Source organism: Ursus americanus, chromosome 19 (assembly GCF_024610735.1).
Source record: "Ursus americanus isolate L20-20 chromosome 19, mUrsAme1.1.p, whole genome shotgun sequence".
Taxonomy (NCBI): domain Eukaryota; kingdom Metazoa; phylum Chordata; class Mammalia; order Carnivora; family Ursidae; genus Ursus; species Ursus americanus.
The window spans coordinates 6,734,564-6,750,872 of record NC_142145.1 but is presented as its reverse complement, the minus strand read 5'-3'; the positions used below and the strand labels follow the sequence as shown (position 1 = coordinate 6,750,872).

The window sequence follows — 16,309 nt, the reverse complement described above, 5'->3', positions numbered from 1 at the left end:
TCAAGTCACATCTACATGTGAGAACCCCCCATACACGATTTGTCATATGTATTTAAATATCTATTTATAGCTAACAGCTCATTCTTTAAAACAAACAAACAAAAATGACTTTATTTCAGAGTAACTTTAGACTTATGGAAGAGTTGTAAAGACAGTTCAGAGAGTTTCTGTATACCCATCTCCCAGCTTCAATTAATGTTATTTTAAATAACCATCATACACCTATCAAGGTGCATTTGATAGTGACGCAACATTATTAATTAAACCACAGACTTTATTTCTATTCCACCAGGTTTTCCCCAAATGTCCTTCTGATCGGAGATTCAATTTAGGTTACAAGATTCCATCTTTTTCAAAACCTATCCTTAGTCTTTTCTAATATAAGTTGGTTTCTTGGTCTTTCCTTGTGTTTTACTAGCTTGAAACTTTTGAGAAGTATTGATCTAGTACTTTGTAGTATTTGTCCTTTAACATGGGTTTTCCTGCTGTTTTCTCATGGGTGGGCCGGGGTTTTGGATTTTTTTTTTTTTTAATACCTCAGAGGCAAGTGTTCTTATTCTATCAGGAAGTACAGATAACTTCACTTGTCACGGTTGATCTACAAATCATGATCACTTGGTTAAGATGGTGTCTGCCAGGTTTCTCCACTGCAAAGTTAGTTTCCTCCTTTTTCATGCTCTATTTGTTACAAGTCCGTTGCTAAACTCAGGACATGCTGATGACGAAAGGAATTTACACCTCCCAGAGAAAGGAGTGTCAAGGAATTTGTAGACATGTATCACAGTAATTAAAAATATTTGGTGGGGGGTATGTTGAGGATATGCAAATATGCACTTTTCTCTTACTTGCCTACAGCAACTATTACTGCAGTGTTCTAATAGTAATTTTCTGTTTTCCTTCTTTTACACTTATTATTTAGAAATTTCCTGAAAGGAAGATTTGTTCCTTATGTCCCATTTCTTTTTTTTTTTCTTTTCTTTCTTTCTTTCTTTTTTTTTTTCCTTAGGCTCCAGGCCCAAAGTGAAGCTCAAACTCATGACCCTGAGATCAAAAGTTGCGCTCTCCACTGACAGCCAGCCAGGCACCCCTCTCCCATTTATTTCTTAATTCATTAATTATATCCTGGGAATGTCCCATGGACTCATGGACATTTATTTTACTCTTTAGATTATAATCCTAAACTATCCTTACTTATTTCATAGCTCAAATTATTCCAGTTTTGGCCATTGGGAGTTCTTTCAGCTTCCACCCTGAGAAAGAATTGGTTTTAGTTTAGTAAATTTTGATAGAAAATGGTGTTGGCTGATCCTAATTTTTCACAATGTGAAAGCATATTTTTCCTCAGTTTCTTTTTGCAGTAAAAAGATTAGTCATGTATTGGTTCATCTTCGTTTTACTGATGAAATATCTTAAGACAGAACAAAATATTTGTACGTAAGAGATGTAGTCCTATACCTAAGCTTACTTGAATAGCCATGATTTATAGATGGGCTTTTAGGTGACGGTTGTGGCAACAACAGTGATAATGAAGGGAAATCATAAAAATGGGTCGTACCTCCTGAGATGCATCTACTGCAAAGCTGCATGTATGTAACAACAGTAAGTTTTTTTTTTGTTGTTGTTGTTTTTAAGATTTTTTATTTATTTATTCGACAGAGAGAGAGACAGCCAGTGAGAGACGGAACACAAGCAGGGGGAGTTGGAGAGGAAGAAGCAGGCTCATAGCAGACAAGCCTGATGTGGGGCTCGATCCCATAACGCAAGGATCATGCCCTGAGCCGAAGGCAGACGCTTAACCGCTGTGCCACCCAGGCGCCCCAGTAAGTTTTTTTTTTTAATTCATGAACTGCACCATGTTTTTGAAAATAATTAAAAAATATATAATATAAAGATGAATTTATTCATGGTGTTTTCTTAGTTTAATAGTGAACTCTGTAAGCCCTATTCTTAAATACAGTTAAAATTGTTGGGTGGATCAGTGATTTAACACATAGAATATGTTTGATTCTCTCTTAAAAACAACCAGAGAACATTACAGGCCACTTTTTTCAGGTTAACATCAGGTGAATTTGCACAGAGAACTGCCAGCAATTCGGAGGCTGCTTTTCTCATCATCTGCTGTCTAGTTTTTTTAATTTTAGAGCACAACCCAGCATTTAGTTTTTAATTTAGTATTTAAAACCTTGCTTAGGCCTAGAAGATATAGGTTTAATTACTTGCTTATATTGTAAATTTGAAAATACTTTTCTTATCCCCGAAAATGTATATACAATATTTCGGTTCTCTTAATTACAACAGAACTAATGTTGGCAAAATTATAACACCAATTACAAGTTTTTGATTACATTCCCATTATTTCAGAAGGATTAAATGCACATTTTAAATGCAAATAAAGATTAAAACAATTACATTAAGGTGTAGGTATAAATGGCATATCAGAATCCATAGGATTTAATACATTTAACATATTCAGGAAGTCTTGAGGAGTATATCTCACTTTGTCTTTACTCTTGTTCTAGGACCCATGTTTACAATATTCCAAAATTTAGTTGAGGTATATTTGGAACTTATATTAGAATTAATTAATGTCAGATTTCAAGAAAAAGTAAACCAGAGTTTTTCTGTTTTAATTAGGGATGGGTTTTATTGCTCTTGTTGTTTTGGATTTTGGCATTTAAAGGAATTTGAAGTCTATTTTATTTTAGTTATTTATGTTCAAAAACCATGCCAGAATTTTATTGCTCATTTCAGGGTCATTGCAACCTAGTATTGGGGTACTTTTAAAGATAACTTTACAGAACATGGGACACTTGGGTGGTGCCGTTGGTTGAGCATTTGACTCTCGGTTTCCGCTCAGGTTCTGATCTCAGGGTCGTAAGATAGAGCCCCACGTTGGGCTCCATGCTCAGAGTGGAGTCTGCTTGGGTTTTGCTCTCCCTCTTCCTGTGCCCCTCCATAATAGATAAATCTTTTTTAAAAAGATACTTTACAAAACATGGTAAATTGGATGTTTAATTTTTTTAACATTTATTTCTTTTTATTGATGAACAATAGACACACAACATTGTGTTAGCTTCAGGTGCCCAACATAATGATTCAGCATTTCCATACATTGCAAAATGATCACCACAATAAGTCTAGTTTACCATCTACCCCCATACAAAGTTACATTTTTTTCCTTGTAATGAGGCATTTTAAGATTAATTCCTTAGAAACTTCCAAATTTCTTATACGATATTATTGAATATAGTCATCATGTTGTACCCTACACCCCATAACTTATTTTGTAACTGGAAGCTTGTGCCTCTTGATCCCCTTCATCCATTTCACCCATCCTCCCAGATCCCTCCAGACTGCTCTCATATGGGTTTTGGTTTTTGTTTTTTAGATTCTACATATAAATGAAATCATACAATACTTATCTTTCTCTCTCTGACTTATTTCACTTAGTATTATAACCTCAGGGTCCATCATGTTGTTGCAATGGCAAGGATTCTTTTTTTTTTATGGCTGAGTAGTATTCCAGTGTGTGTGTATATCTCACATCTTTATTCTTTCATCCTTTGATGGATACATGGACTCTCAGGTTGTTTTTATGTCTTGTAAATAATGCTGTAAATACTGCTTCAGTGAACATAGGGGTGTAGATATCCTTTTGAATTAGTGTTTTTGTTTTCTCCAGATAATTACCCAAAAGTGGAATTGGGGATCATAGAGTAGTCCTTTTAATTTTTAATTTTCAGGGGGAACCTTCATACTGTTTTCTATAGTGATTGCATCAATTTGCATTTCTACCAATAGTGCATAAGGGTTTCCTTTTTTCCACATCCTTGCCAGCACTTGTTGTTTCTTATCTTTATGATGCTAGCCATTCTGACTGGTGTGAGGTGATATCTCCTTGTGGTTTTGATTAGCATTTCCCTGATGATGAGTGTTGTTAAACATCTTTTCATGTGCCTTTTGGCCACCTATATGTCTTCTTCGGAAAAATGTCTATTCAGAGTCTCTGCCCATTTTTTATTATATATGTATGTATATATATATGTGTGTGTATATTTAAGTTTTTTTTAATTCCAGCAAACCGTTATATTAGCTTCAGCTGTACAATATAGTGATTTAACAATTCTATACATTACTCAGTGCTCATTATGATTAGTGTAATCTTTAATTACCATCACTGATTTCATCCATTGCCCTACCCATTTTCCCTCTGGTAACCATTAGTTCTCTATAGTTAAGAGTCTGTTTCTTGATTTGTCTCTCTCTCCTTTTTTCCCCTATGTTCACTTGTTTTGTTTCTTAAATTCTACATATGAGTAAAGTTGTATGGTATTTGTCTTCCTCTGACTGATTTATAAATATCTTCTGTCATTCAGCATTATACTCTCTAATGCCGTCTATGTCATTGCAAATGGCAAGATTTCATTCTTTTAATGGCTGAATAATATTCCTGTGTGTGTGTGTGTGTGTGTGTGTCTGTGTCAGAGAGAGAAAGAGAATGTTGAGCATCCTTTCATAAGTCTCTTGGCCATCTGTATTTTGTCTTTGGAGAAATATCTGTTTATTTCTTCTGCCAATTTTTTAAATTATATTACTTGTGGGGCTTTTTTTGTTTGTTTGTTTTTGCTGTTGAGTTTTATAAGTTCTTTGTGTGTATTGGGTACTAGCCCTTTACCTGATATGTCATTTGCAAATATCTTCTCCAACTCAGTAGGGTCATCTTTTAGTTTTGTTGATTGTTTCATTTGCTCTGCAGAGGTTTTTACTTTGGTGTACTCACAATAGCTATCTTAGCTTGTGTTTCCCTTGCCTCAGGAGACATCTGGAAAGATATTGCTTTAGCCGATATCAGGGAAGTTACTGCTTATGCTGTCTTCTAGGACTTTTATGGTTTCAGATCTCACATTTAGGTTCTTAATCCATTTTGAGTTTATTTTTGCATATGGTATAAGAAAGTGATCCAGTTTCTTTTGCATATAACTGTCCAGTTTTCCCAACACCATTTGTTGAAGAGACTGTCTTTTCCCATCACATATTCTTGCTTCCTTTGTCAAAGATGAATTGACCATATAATTGTGGGTTTATTTCTGAGCATTCCATTTTGTTCCATTGATCTGTGTCTATTTTTGTGCCAGTGACATACTGTTTTGATTACTACAGCTTTGTAATATAACTTGACATCTGGAATTCTGATACTTGCAGTTTTGTTTTCTTTTTGTTTTTCAAGGTCGCTTTGGGTAATTGGGGTCTTCTGCAGTTCTATACATATTTTAGGATTATTTGTTCTAGTTCTGTGAAAAATGTGATTGTTATTTCGATAGGGATTGCATTGAATCTGTAGATTGCTTTGCGTAGTATAGGTGTTTTGACGATATTCTTCTAATTCATGAGCATGGAATATCTTTCCATTTCTTTGTGTCATACTTCTTTATTTCATCAATGTTTTATACTTTTCAGAGTATAAGCCTTTCACCTCTTTGGTTAAGTTTATTCCTGGGTATCTTATTGTTTTGGGTCTTATTATAAATGGGATTGTTTCTTAATTTCTCTTTCTCCTACTTCATTATTAGCATATAGAAATGCAACAAATTTCTGTACATAGATTTTGTATCCTGTGACTTTACTGAATTTGTTTATCAGTTCTAGTAGTTTTTTTGGTAGTGTCTTTAGGGTTTTCTATATATAGTATCATGTCCTCTGCACATAGTGAAAGTTGTACTTCTTCCTTACCAATTTGGATGCCTTTTATTTCTTTCTGTTGTCTGATTGCTGTGGCTAGGACTTCCAGAATTCTGTTGAATAAAAGTGGTGAGAGTAGACCTACCTTAGAGGAAAAACTCTGTGTTTCCCCCTTGAGGATGATGTTTCCTGAGTTTTTTTTGTATTAGGCCTTTATTAAATTGAGGTATGTTCCCTCTAAACCTTGTTGATGGTTTTTATCATGAATAGAAGTTGTACTTTGTCAAATGCTTTTTCTGAATCTATTGAAATGATCATATGGTTTTTATCCTTTCTTTTATTGATGTGACATATCACGTTGATTGATTTGCGAATATTGAACTACCCTTGCATCCATCCTGGCAATAAATGCCACTTGATAGTGGTGATTTTTTTTTTAATCTGTTGTTTTATTTGGTTTGTTGTATTTTGTTGAGGATTTTTCCATCTACATTCATAAGAGATACTGGCTTATAGTTCTCTTTTTTGTGTGGTGTCTTTATCTGGTTTTGTATCAGGATAATGCTGGCCTCATGAATAATTTGAGAGGAATAGGTATTCTTCTTTAAATATTTGGTAGAGTTTGCCTATGAAGCCATCTGGTCATGGAGTTTTGTTTTTTTGGGAGTTTTCTGATTACTGATGCAGTTTCTTTGCTGGTAATTGGTCTGTTCAAAATTTTTATTTCCTCTTGCTTCAGTTTTGGTAGCTTATATGTTTCTATAAATTTATCCATTCCTTAAGTTATCCAATTTGTTGGTATATAATTTTTCATAATATCTTGCAATTGTTTTTATTTCTGTGGTGTTGTTATTTTTCCTCTCATTTGTGATTTTGTTTGAATCCTCTTTCTCTGTTATGAGTCCATTTAGAGGTTTATCAATTTTGTTAATCTTTACAAAGAACCAGTTCCTGGTTTCATTGATTTGCTTTACTGGTTTTTGTTGTTGTTTTTAGTTTCTGTATCATTTAATTCTGCTTTAATATGTATTATTTTCTTCTTTCTGCTGTTCGGGGGTTTTGTTCTTTTTCTAGCCTCTGTCCAGTTTTTGATTGGATTTTTTGGTTATTGAACTGTATGAATTCTTTATATTTTTTAGATATTAACCCTTTCTCAGATACTTGATTCGTAAATATCTTCTGTCATTCAGTAGGTTGCCTTTTCATTTTGTTGAATGTTTGCTGTGGAGAGCTTTTTAGTTTTATATACTCTTACTTATTTTTGTTTTTATAGCTATTACCTTGGAGGCTGATCAGAAAAAAACAAAACAAAACACCACCACCACCACCACCACCAAAAACCAAAGCAAAACAAAACCTCACCAAGAGTGATGTCAAGGAGCTTACTGCCTATATTTTCTTCTAGTTTTATGTTTTCAGGTCTTACATTCAAGCCTTTATTCCATTTCAAGTTAATTTTTGCATATGGTTTATGATAGTGGTACAGTTTCATTTTTTTGCATGTGGTTGTCTAGTTCTCCCAACACCATTTGTTAAATAGACCGTCCGTTCCTCAGCGTATATTCTTACCTCCTTTATTGTAAATTAATTGACCATATATGCTTAGTTACATGTTTTGTTTTGTTTTCTGGACTGTCTATTCTGTTCCATTGACCTGTGTGTCTGGTTTATGCCATTAGCATACTGTTTTGATACTCTACCTTTGCAATATTGTTTGAAATCAGGGAGTGTGTTACCTCCAGCTTTGTTGTTCTTCCTCAAGATAGTTTCAGCCATTTGGGATCTTTTGTGGTTCCATAAAAATTTTAGAGTTACTCTATTTCTGTGTAAAATGCCAGTTAAATTTCGATTGGAAGTTTTTGTAGGTATTCAATCTCTATTGAATCTGTAAATTGCTTTTGGTAATATGTACATTTTTAATATTAAGATTAATTCTTCCAATTCATGTGTATGGACTAACTTGACATTTGTTTAGTGACTGACAATACTGACTCCATCTTTGGCCCTTCATCTTGTTTAAGCCTGCACAACCACCTCCCTTGGGGCTGGTTCTAGGTCCCTTGGTGGTTAATGTATGCCCTGACCAGAATGCAGAAAGGCTTTTTCTGATCATCCTTACAGTGGCATACAGAGGATCCTGCTTTAGATAATAACCAGTACACAGAACTCCCCACTGTAGATAACTAGCAGAGATGATCAGTGTACAGAGGGCCCCACTTTAGATAACTAGTAAGATGCCCAGTGCACAGAATGCCCCACTGTAGATAACTAGCAGAGATGACCAGTGCACAGAATCCCCCCGTAGATAACTACCCTGGGACCTCACGCCATGTTTTCTTACTTTATAAAAGCTGAGGTTGAGGTCTGGACAGAGCAGAGAATAGCTGTGGAGAATGGAGGGAGGAGAAGGGCTGAGTACTGCCTGAATAAAAGCCCTTGTAAATGGTATGGAGTGGTTTGTTTTGTTTTTTGGTATGAAAGTGTCTTCTGAACTTGGAGGATTCTTTACTGTCCTTCCTCCACTTTCTAACATTTATTTGTATTTTCTTCAATTTCTTTTTTCAGTGTCTGTAGTTCTCAGTGTATAGGACTTTCACCTCCTTGGCTAAATTTATTCCTAGGTATGTTACTCTTCTTGGTGCAGTTGTAAATGGAACTGTTTTCTTCCTTTTTTTCTTTTTTAAATTATTATTTCCCCCCAAGTTTTTATTTAAATTCCATCCAGTTAATAGACACTGCAATATTAGTTTCAGGTGTAGAATTTAGTGATTCATCACTTACAACAGCCAGTGCACATCACTTAAGTGCCCTCCTTAATACCCTTTACCTGTTTAACCCATCCTCCCCCTCTACCCACCTCCCTTCCAGTAACCACCAGTTTGTTCTCCATAGTTAATTTTCTTGGTTTGCCTCTCTTTTTTTCCCCACTATGTTCATTTGTTTTGTTTCTTAAATTCCACGTATCAGTGAAATCATATGCTACTTGTCTTTTTCTGACCTATTTCCCTTAGCATAATACTCTCTAGCTCTATCCATGTCATTGCAAATGGCAAGATTTCATTCTTTTTGATTGCTGAGTAGTATTCCATTGCATATATACCACTTCTTCTTTATCCATTCTTCAGTTGATGGACATCTGGGCCCTTTCCATAATTTGGCTATTGCTGATAATGCTGCTATAAACATTGGTACACATATATCCCTTCGAATAATTATTTTGGTATCCTTTGGGTAAATACCTAGTAGTGCAATTGTTGGATTATAGGATAGTTCTATTTTTAAGTGTTTTCTTAATTTCTTTTTCTAATAGTTCGTTAGTGTATAAAAGTGAAACAGAGGCACCACCATTATGGAGCATTGGGTTCCTTTGGTTAAGGTGTTAGCAGAAAAGGAAGTACTGGAGAAACCCACTGAAAGATAAATGCTTTGGCCTGAAAGTGACACTCCTAACTTCCCAGAATCACTGGCCAGCACTAATCAGACTCCCTGTGAGTCAGGAGTGATTATAATCCTGTATGTTTAAAGGAATCGAGAGGTACTTGTGGGAAGTCTCAGGTGTCTCTATCGCAGTCTGAGAAGGAATGTTAAAAAGATGAGAGTTTCACCAAGAATTCTTCATAGATGCCTTAAGTTAATTAAAATATATCCGTGGAATAAATAGAATGACTGGATTGCCAAATTTCTTATCCTTTATAAGAATGGCAAAACTATTACACTTATTTTTGTCTTTGTGCTTTTATTTTTTTAGTTGGCTAAAAGTGGCCATCAGAGTGGCATTGAGTTCAGAACTTCCAAATGTAAACACTTGCAAATTCAGAGAAATTATAAACCTATCTGAGATTAAGAGCACTTATTTGAAATAAAAAATAAATGTTTTATATGCATACCCAACTAATAATTACACACAAAACAATAGTAATAATCAGACCGAGTCCTTCCAAATGGATATATCAGAAAGAAATACTATGTGCTGTGACCAAAAAGTTTCTATGGTGCTATTTAAAGGAAAAAAAAAAAAAAAAAAACTTCATAAAGTAATCATTAAGATCAGGAAACTTGTGTTTTTTCCTTGTAAAGGAGGATAATTATTTTATCCTGATACACAGGGTGCATTTTTTAAGCTTATTTTTCACATTCACTGAAATATGATTTGTATTAAATAATTTTAATGTAATTATGCAAAAATAAATTTTATTTTAAACGTACTGTTTAGTAAGTTTTGATGAGCGAGTACACACACACACACACACACACACACACACTGTTTAGCCACCCCCTCAATGAAGATATAGAGCATATCTCTTCCATAAACACTTTTTGTTTTCATTTTATATCAGGCTCATGATCTATTTTTGATAATCACTTTTGTAAAATGTGCACTAATAGGGAATTTTTAAAATGTTAAACAGTAACAAATGAAATATTTTACATGAGTGTGCTAAATAAGTAATTTCTCAGGCAAGAGCACATGTTACATCTACACAAAGTCTGTAATTTAAAAATATTTAATAGCAAATTCAGGCAGTTCAAACATAACAGTGCTAATAAAGTTAGGCTAGGTGATGTGAGAACCATTCTAAAATGTAAAGAACTTGAAGTTATTAAGTTTTAAAAACACACTCATAGTGCATGTGCGATGCATATCATCAGAGGGTCCCTGGTTATTGCTGTTACTCAGTTATCCAGGCTAGAAAAGATTCCAACATCTTATCATGTTACCATTTCACAAGAATTACCAACAGAGGGGAAGCATATGTAGATTCATATGCTTATGGGCTCTTAAGTACTTTCACCTAGAAGTGGCACATTATAGTTTCAAATTTCATTAGCTAAGGCAAGCTCCTTGGCCATCCCTACCTTCAAAATTGAGGGAAAATACATATATATTTTTTGCTTTCTTTCTCACCCTTATTGAGGTTTAATTGACATTGTATAAGTTTAAGGTGTACAATGTAATGATTTGATATTTGTATATATTGTGAAATGATTACCACACTAAGGCTAGTTAATATTTCTGTCACCTCAGAGTGACAAAGCTTACATTTCGGTGGTGATAACTTGCAAGATTTACTGTCTTAGTAACCAGCAAATACACAATTCTGTGTTGCTGACTATAGTCATCATGGTGTATGTTACATTCCTGTAATCTATTCCTCTGAAAATATAATCTCAAGTGTCACAAGGATAGGGGAACTGGCACGTTCTCTGAATGCTAATAGTATTTACCACAGATACCCCAACATAATGCTAAATATTTAATCTAATTCAGATCTTAATAGATGTAAATAACTATGTCAAACATTGACAAACATCAGTGTCTTGCTGTATGCTTACAAAAGATATGCCATAAAAACTGTGAAATTGTCATAAATATGAGAAATGGTTTTTAAACATCTCTATGAAATCCAGAACAACTTGGTTATTCGATGAGAAATATTTATTTCTTTGGTTTTAAGTTGTTTGTTCTAATTATTAATATTAGGAAGAAGAAACACATGAAAATGACAAATGTGGATTTAGTATTTTATAGAAGAACTATACTATTGATGTTTGATTTTTATTTCTTTGAATATGCTGGTCATTCAGAAAACATGCAGTTTTATTTGCTTCATTTTGTTTCAAATCAAGCAAAATATCACATGAGTAATTGACATCTAAATAATCTATTGAAAATTTCTGGATATATGGTATCCTTTTTAAATAAGGCCAATTACATTTCCTTTTCTTAGGAAATAAAATAAATTATAACTGCATAGATAACCTTGAAAACCTCTGCTCTTGTTTAAATGCTAAGGGAATAGCGTATTTGGACAGAATAATTTATGTATTTTGGGGAAAAAAGGATTTGTACTTTTTACTTTCTTGTAAGGCAGAGTAAAATGTTTTCCCCCATCTATTAAATAAGATATATTCTCCTTGTCAAGAAAAAAATCTCTTGACTCTTTCATTTTATGTGATTTTAATCATTAATTCTAAGAAAACCAGCAAATTCTATTCCATAATCCTTATGACAGCATTCATATAAAACTCAAAATTACCTACATCATTTACACGAGATTAAGTATTTTAAAATTTAGAAGTTATTTCTACCAATAAACTACCCACAGTGTTTTGGTAGTCACTTTACTTCCTTATGTTTGGGAATTTCAGTATATTCTCTCAAGGAAATAAATATATTTTCTAAGTGAAACGTACTGTATTTTTCTACTGCTTGGCACTTTTAAGTTCAGGGCCCAATTATATTTTAAGTCCCCTGTGATGGTGACTGCCGAAGCCCGGAAACTGCCAGGATGAAAAACACACAGGTCGTGCCATCGGGGAACTTGCAGACAGCGTATATAATGTGGTGGGATAGGGAGAGAAACAGACACATACTATCTATCTACTCTCGCAAGCACCAATAGTTATCCAGAAAGATCTGGGGACATTTTACTCTGCATTTCTGAATCATCTGTTTCTCATTTATAAGGAGTAGATAATCATGCCTTTCATATTTACTAATTTTTAGAATACCAATCTTGATGAAAAGGTGTATTTATTTTGTAATTGATAAAGACATGCAGCTATTTACTTGTTTACATTCTTTCAGACTTGATTAACAAGGAGACTCCTATATGCTATTAATATTAACATGCATAGATATAAATTTAAATGAATTCGTGGATAACCATATGAAGCACTTTTGGCAATAAATAATGACTTTCATCATCATAACTGCTAGCTACGTAGAGGAACAACTAATAATGAAGCCTGACCTAGTCTCACATGTATTATTTATGTGAAGACATATATAGAGGTTTTTAATATAAAGAAAAAACCTGATAATTACTTAAAACTAAAAATAACTTTTGCTAATTGTCAGATCAAGTTAAAATAATGAAGAATAGAATGAGTAGATTACAAATAAAAAGATTGAAAACCAACCGGAATTTATATGCTATTTATAGTTTTCCAAAAATACTAGAGTAAAACAACCAAATATAGTGTTTATATAAAGTTGTTTATAAAATGAGTTTAATGAACCCACTCTTAGTTCTGAGTCCAGGGTCATGCTAGTTGCATAGCCTGGAGTAAGTTGTCTGCCCTCTTACAACCTACACTTTATTATCTGGAATGTGAAAATAATTATAAGAACAGCAATATCTACTGAACAGGGTGGTTCTAAGAATGGAAAGAGATACATTACCTAAAATCTCTAATATATTGGCCAATTCTTGAAAGATTTCAATAAATTTGAAGTGTTACTGTTAATGGCAATGGTAGAGATTGCATGGAGAGACTAATAAAATCCCAAGATGATGCAATGAGCTTGCAGAACACCAGTCAACCAATAAGATTCAGAAAAACTAGGAATCAGCATATAATTTTGATACGATTATCTTCTTAACCCTATGACTCAGTATTCCAGAAGGATTTTGCAAAACAGGATTTGCTAATATTGATTAGTAAGTACCCACATTTCAAGATAAACCATTGTCAGGTAGGTGTCTGCCTGATAGCTTCAGTTATCAAGACAATACATGCAATGTCTGATCAAGCTTCCTGAGCCCCACTCTAAAGCAAACGGAGAATAGAGGCTCTTGGGAGCGTTTTAGTATTTACACCAGCATCAAAACCAATGACTTCCACTCCCTCCCTCCCTCCATCCTTGTCTCTCTTCCTCCTCCTCTTTTCCCTTGCTTCCTTCCTTATTCCTTTCTTTCTCTTTCTCTCTCACCTCCTTCTTTCAAGTCCAAAGCTGGCCTGTCTCAATAGTGAATGTAAAATACGAACTGTGTATTGAGGAGTGTTTGCAAGTGTGTGTCCCTCTGGAAAAATTTTTTCATAATGCTCAATGATACAGTCTCAAAACTTCTTCTGTAAAACACCTTAATACTTGAATTTAATCAATGGCAGTTAGCCCTGTTAAGTCTTTTAAAAGAATTCTTAAATTCTTTTTAAGCATTCATGAATTTAGGGCAAGCTTTACAAGGATAAGTTTTAGCCCAGCTCCTATATGAATCACATAAATTATAAAAATTAATAAATGTTTGCTACAAATTATATTTAATTTTGAAATTAATAGCATTTTTAAATGTTTGCATTTATGATGGGTCACTTAATTTACACAAAGAATTAGAATGCAGCTTAAAAGTTTAAAAATTCCAAGGGATAAAATTAATAAATCAGGACAATAAACCTGATAAAGAAATAATCAGAAATACCATTAACACAGGTAAATGTAAAAAAATATGATTTCATGTGATAAATGAAGACACAGTATGTGGCTCTAAGCTTCTAGTGGCCAGATCAAAGAACATAATGTTTTCCAAAAGTTATTGCATCCATAACATATGGAGACAACAGATATAGGATTCTTGGGGTTTTAGGATAGATATCATTCAAGAAGATATTCTTGGTATTCCTTAGTAACCAGATTTTTTCTTTTATTTTTTTTAAATTTGATCATTAGCTGGAATTTAGAAGAGCAACTTAAATGATTTAAAGTTATTAGTTGTTATCAGAAAAGGTCATACAGTAATAAGGGCTGTGGTTCTTTTAAAATACAATTTTAGAGTGCTCACTTTTGGCAGCGCGTACACTAAAATACAGTTTTAGATAAATAAGCTAAATATAAACTGGCAATTGGAGGATCAATGAAAATAAAACCTTCATTTTAATAATTTATCAGGGAGTTTAACATAGACTTTGTTTTACTATGTGTCAAATAATGTATATGAAAGTATACATTATAATTCCTCAGGGTGTTTATCAAAGAAATAATTCATTTAATTTCTGGAAACTTCAAATAATTTGCCACAAATTGCTTTTTCATTTCAAATAAAAAGGCTTATAGAAAGTGATATAACATTACCATCGCCTGTGTATGTGTTTAACCCATGGTTTATATAGTTCCACACTATTTTCTCAATTTTTTAAAAATGGTGCAGGTATATATTTACAAAATGTATTATAAATGTTTTGACTAATTTTTTATACATTTTGACTAATTTTTTAGAATGTCATTGCATATATGTTGATTCCTCTATTTAACACTGCAGACTTGACCCTTGGTCAAGAATGATATCTCATAGTCTTAGGTATCCACGTATTTGTAGGTACTCACCCCACTCCCATGATATTTTATTTTGAAGATGACTTCATGGAACAATAACCATAAAATATTGGGAAATTATTGGATTAAACATTTTCCAAGATATGTAATGGCCATCTTCCCTATTCACTATAGATCATACTATCCAGGATACATTCTGCTGATTTTTGCTGACATTAGGAAAGTCAGAGTAGTTTTCTTTCCAAAGATCATCTTTCTCTGGATGTTTTACACTGCTCAAATATGACAGCAGAGTTCCCAGTGAGAGACTACACTGGACTTGAAGACAGTGACAGCCTGCTGATTGACGCAGGGACTCCGGGTACCTCTATTAAACTTCACATTTTATTGCCCTGAAGATAATGTGGAGCCAAAGAAACAATCTCCCCTGTCTGAATATTTGAATAGCCGGAGACACAAGTACCAGCCAACAACTTAATTATGGATTTAAAAATTGGCATTAATCTTCTCTCATTCCTGTATATATTCTCTTCTAATGCCACAAGTCACAGTAAATTGCTCATTAAACTTCAAGCAATGCAATGGAATGCTTGCTACCATTTATAGGCAATGCTCTCCAAAGTACAATTAGAGGGAGTATTACGACATAGAACAATGGAGACAATTATTTCTGAAGTTTATTAATGCTAATTAGCATATGGCATCTAAGACAGCTGCTGATACTTCATTGCTAAATACTGAGGGACTAATTAGTGTTTGATGTTAATTAGCTGCTTCTGCATGTGCTTTGCCCTTAGATGCCTATGCGCTGTCACCATCCGGCTGTTGAAAGTCTGGCCTTGCACTCTGCAAGAACATGGTGTGGCATTTAGGGGTTCTTTTAGAGTTTATATGGCATTTTTTTTTCTAATATATATGCTTTTAATAGATTCCACAGAAGCTTTAATAATTATCTAGTTATTCCACTTTTCATTTAAAACATAATAATAAATCATGGAGTTTTAAGTGCTAAAGTGAAGAAGGCCCTTTCATCTATCTAAAATTTTTCTGCCCTCTGTTAAATGACTTCAAATACTAGAGACTACTGGTATAAAAATAGCTTGGTTTAATTTATTTAATAATCAAGCTGATTTCATTTGTGTGTGCCCATTTACACCTATTTTATTTGAGATTAAAATTCATTATTAAATACATCAAAATGTGTGTTCTCCCCATTATCCAACTCAGTTACTTTTTTGGTTTCTAATTCTTTTCCTCCTTTAATTGAAGCAAAATACGTTTTCTTTCTTTTAAAACCTGAGATAAGAATTTACCCATAAAAACTCATCTTTTGAAGATATCAAAGTTTAGGCTAAGGCAGTGATCTAAAAAGAGTTTTCATGTTAGTCTTAACTTTCAAGGACACAGTTAGTTTTTCTGGGGGCTTTGTTGAGTGTGGGGGGATGACTAATATTAACAATTTGCTCAAAAATTTCTGTGATAATTAGCTTCTCGTATATATGTTGAAAACTTTTTTTTTTTCAGGCAGAAATTTGTAATTAGTCTTTGTAATAAGTAAATGAACTTAAAAATACC

General features: G+C 33.5%; 1 protein-coding gene across 5 annotated transcripts in view; it reads left to right on the top strand.

The window, feature by feature from the left end:
• SOCS6 (suppressor of cytokine signaling 6) overlaps positions 1-16,309 on the top strand; it is an 828,170-nt gene that overhangs the window by 758,404 nt on the left and 53,457 nt on the right. For all 5 annotated transcript variants that reach the window (XR_015727576.1, XR_015727573.1, XR_015727574.1 and 2 more), the window contains one exon: positions 1,657-1,820. The gene's annotated coding sequence lies outside the window, so the exon portion shown is untranslated. The remainder of the gene's footprint in view (positions 1-1,656; positions 1,821-16,309) is intronic.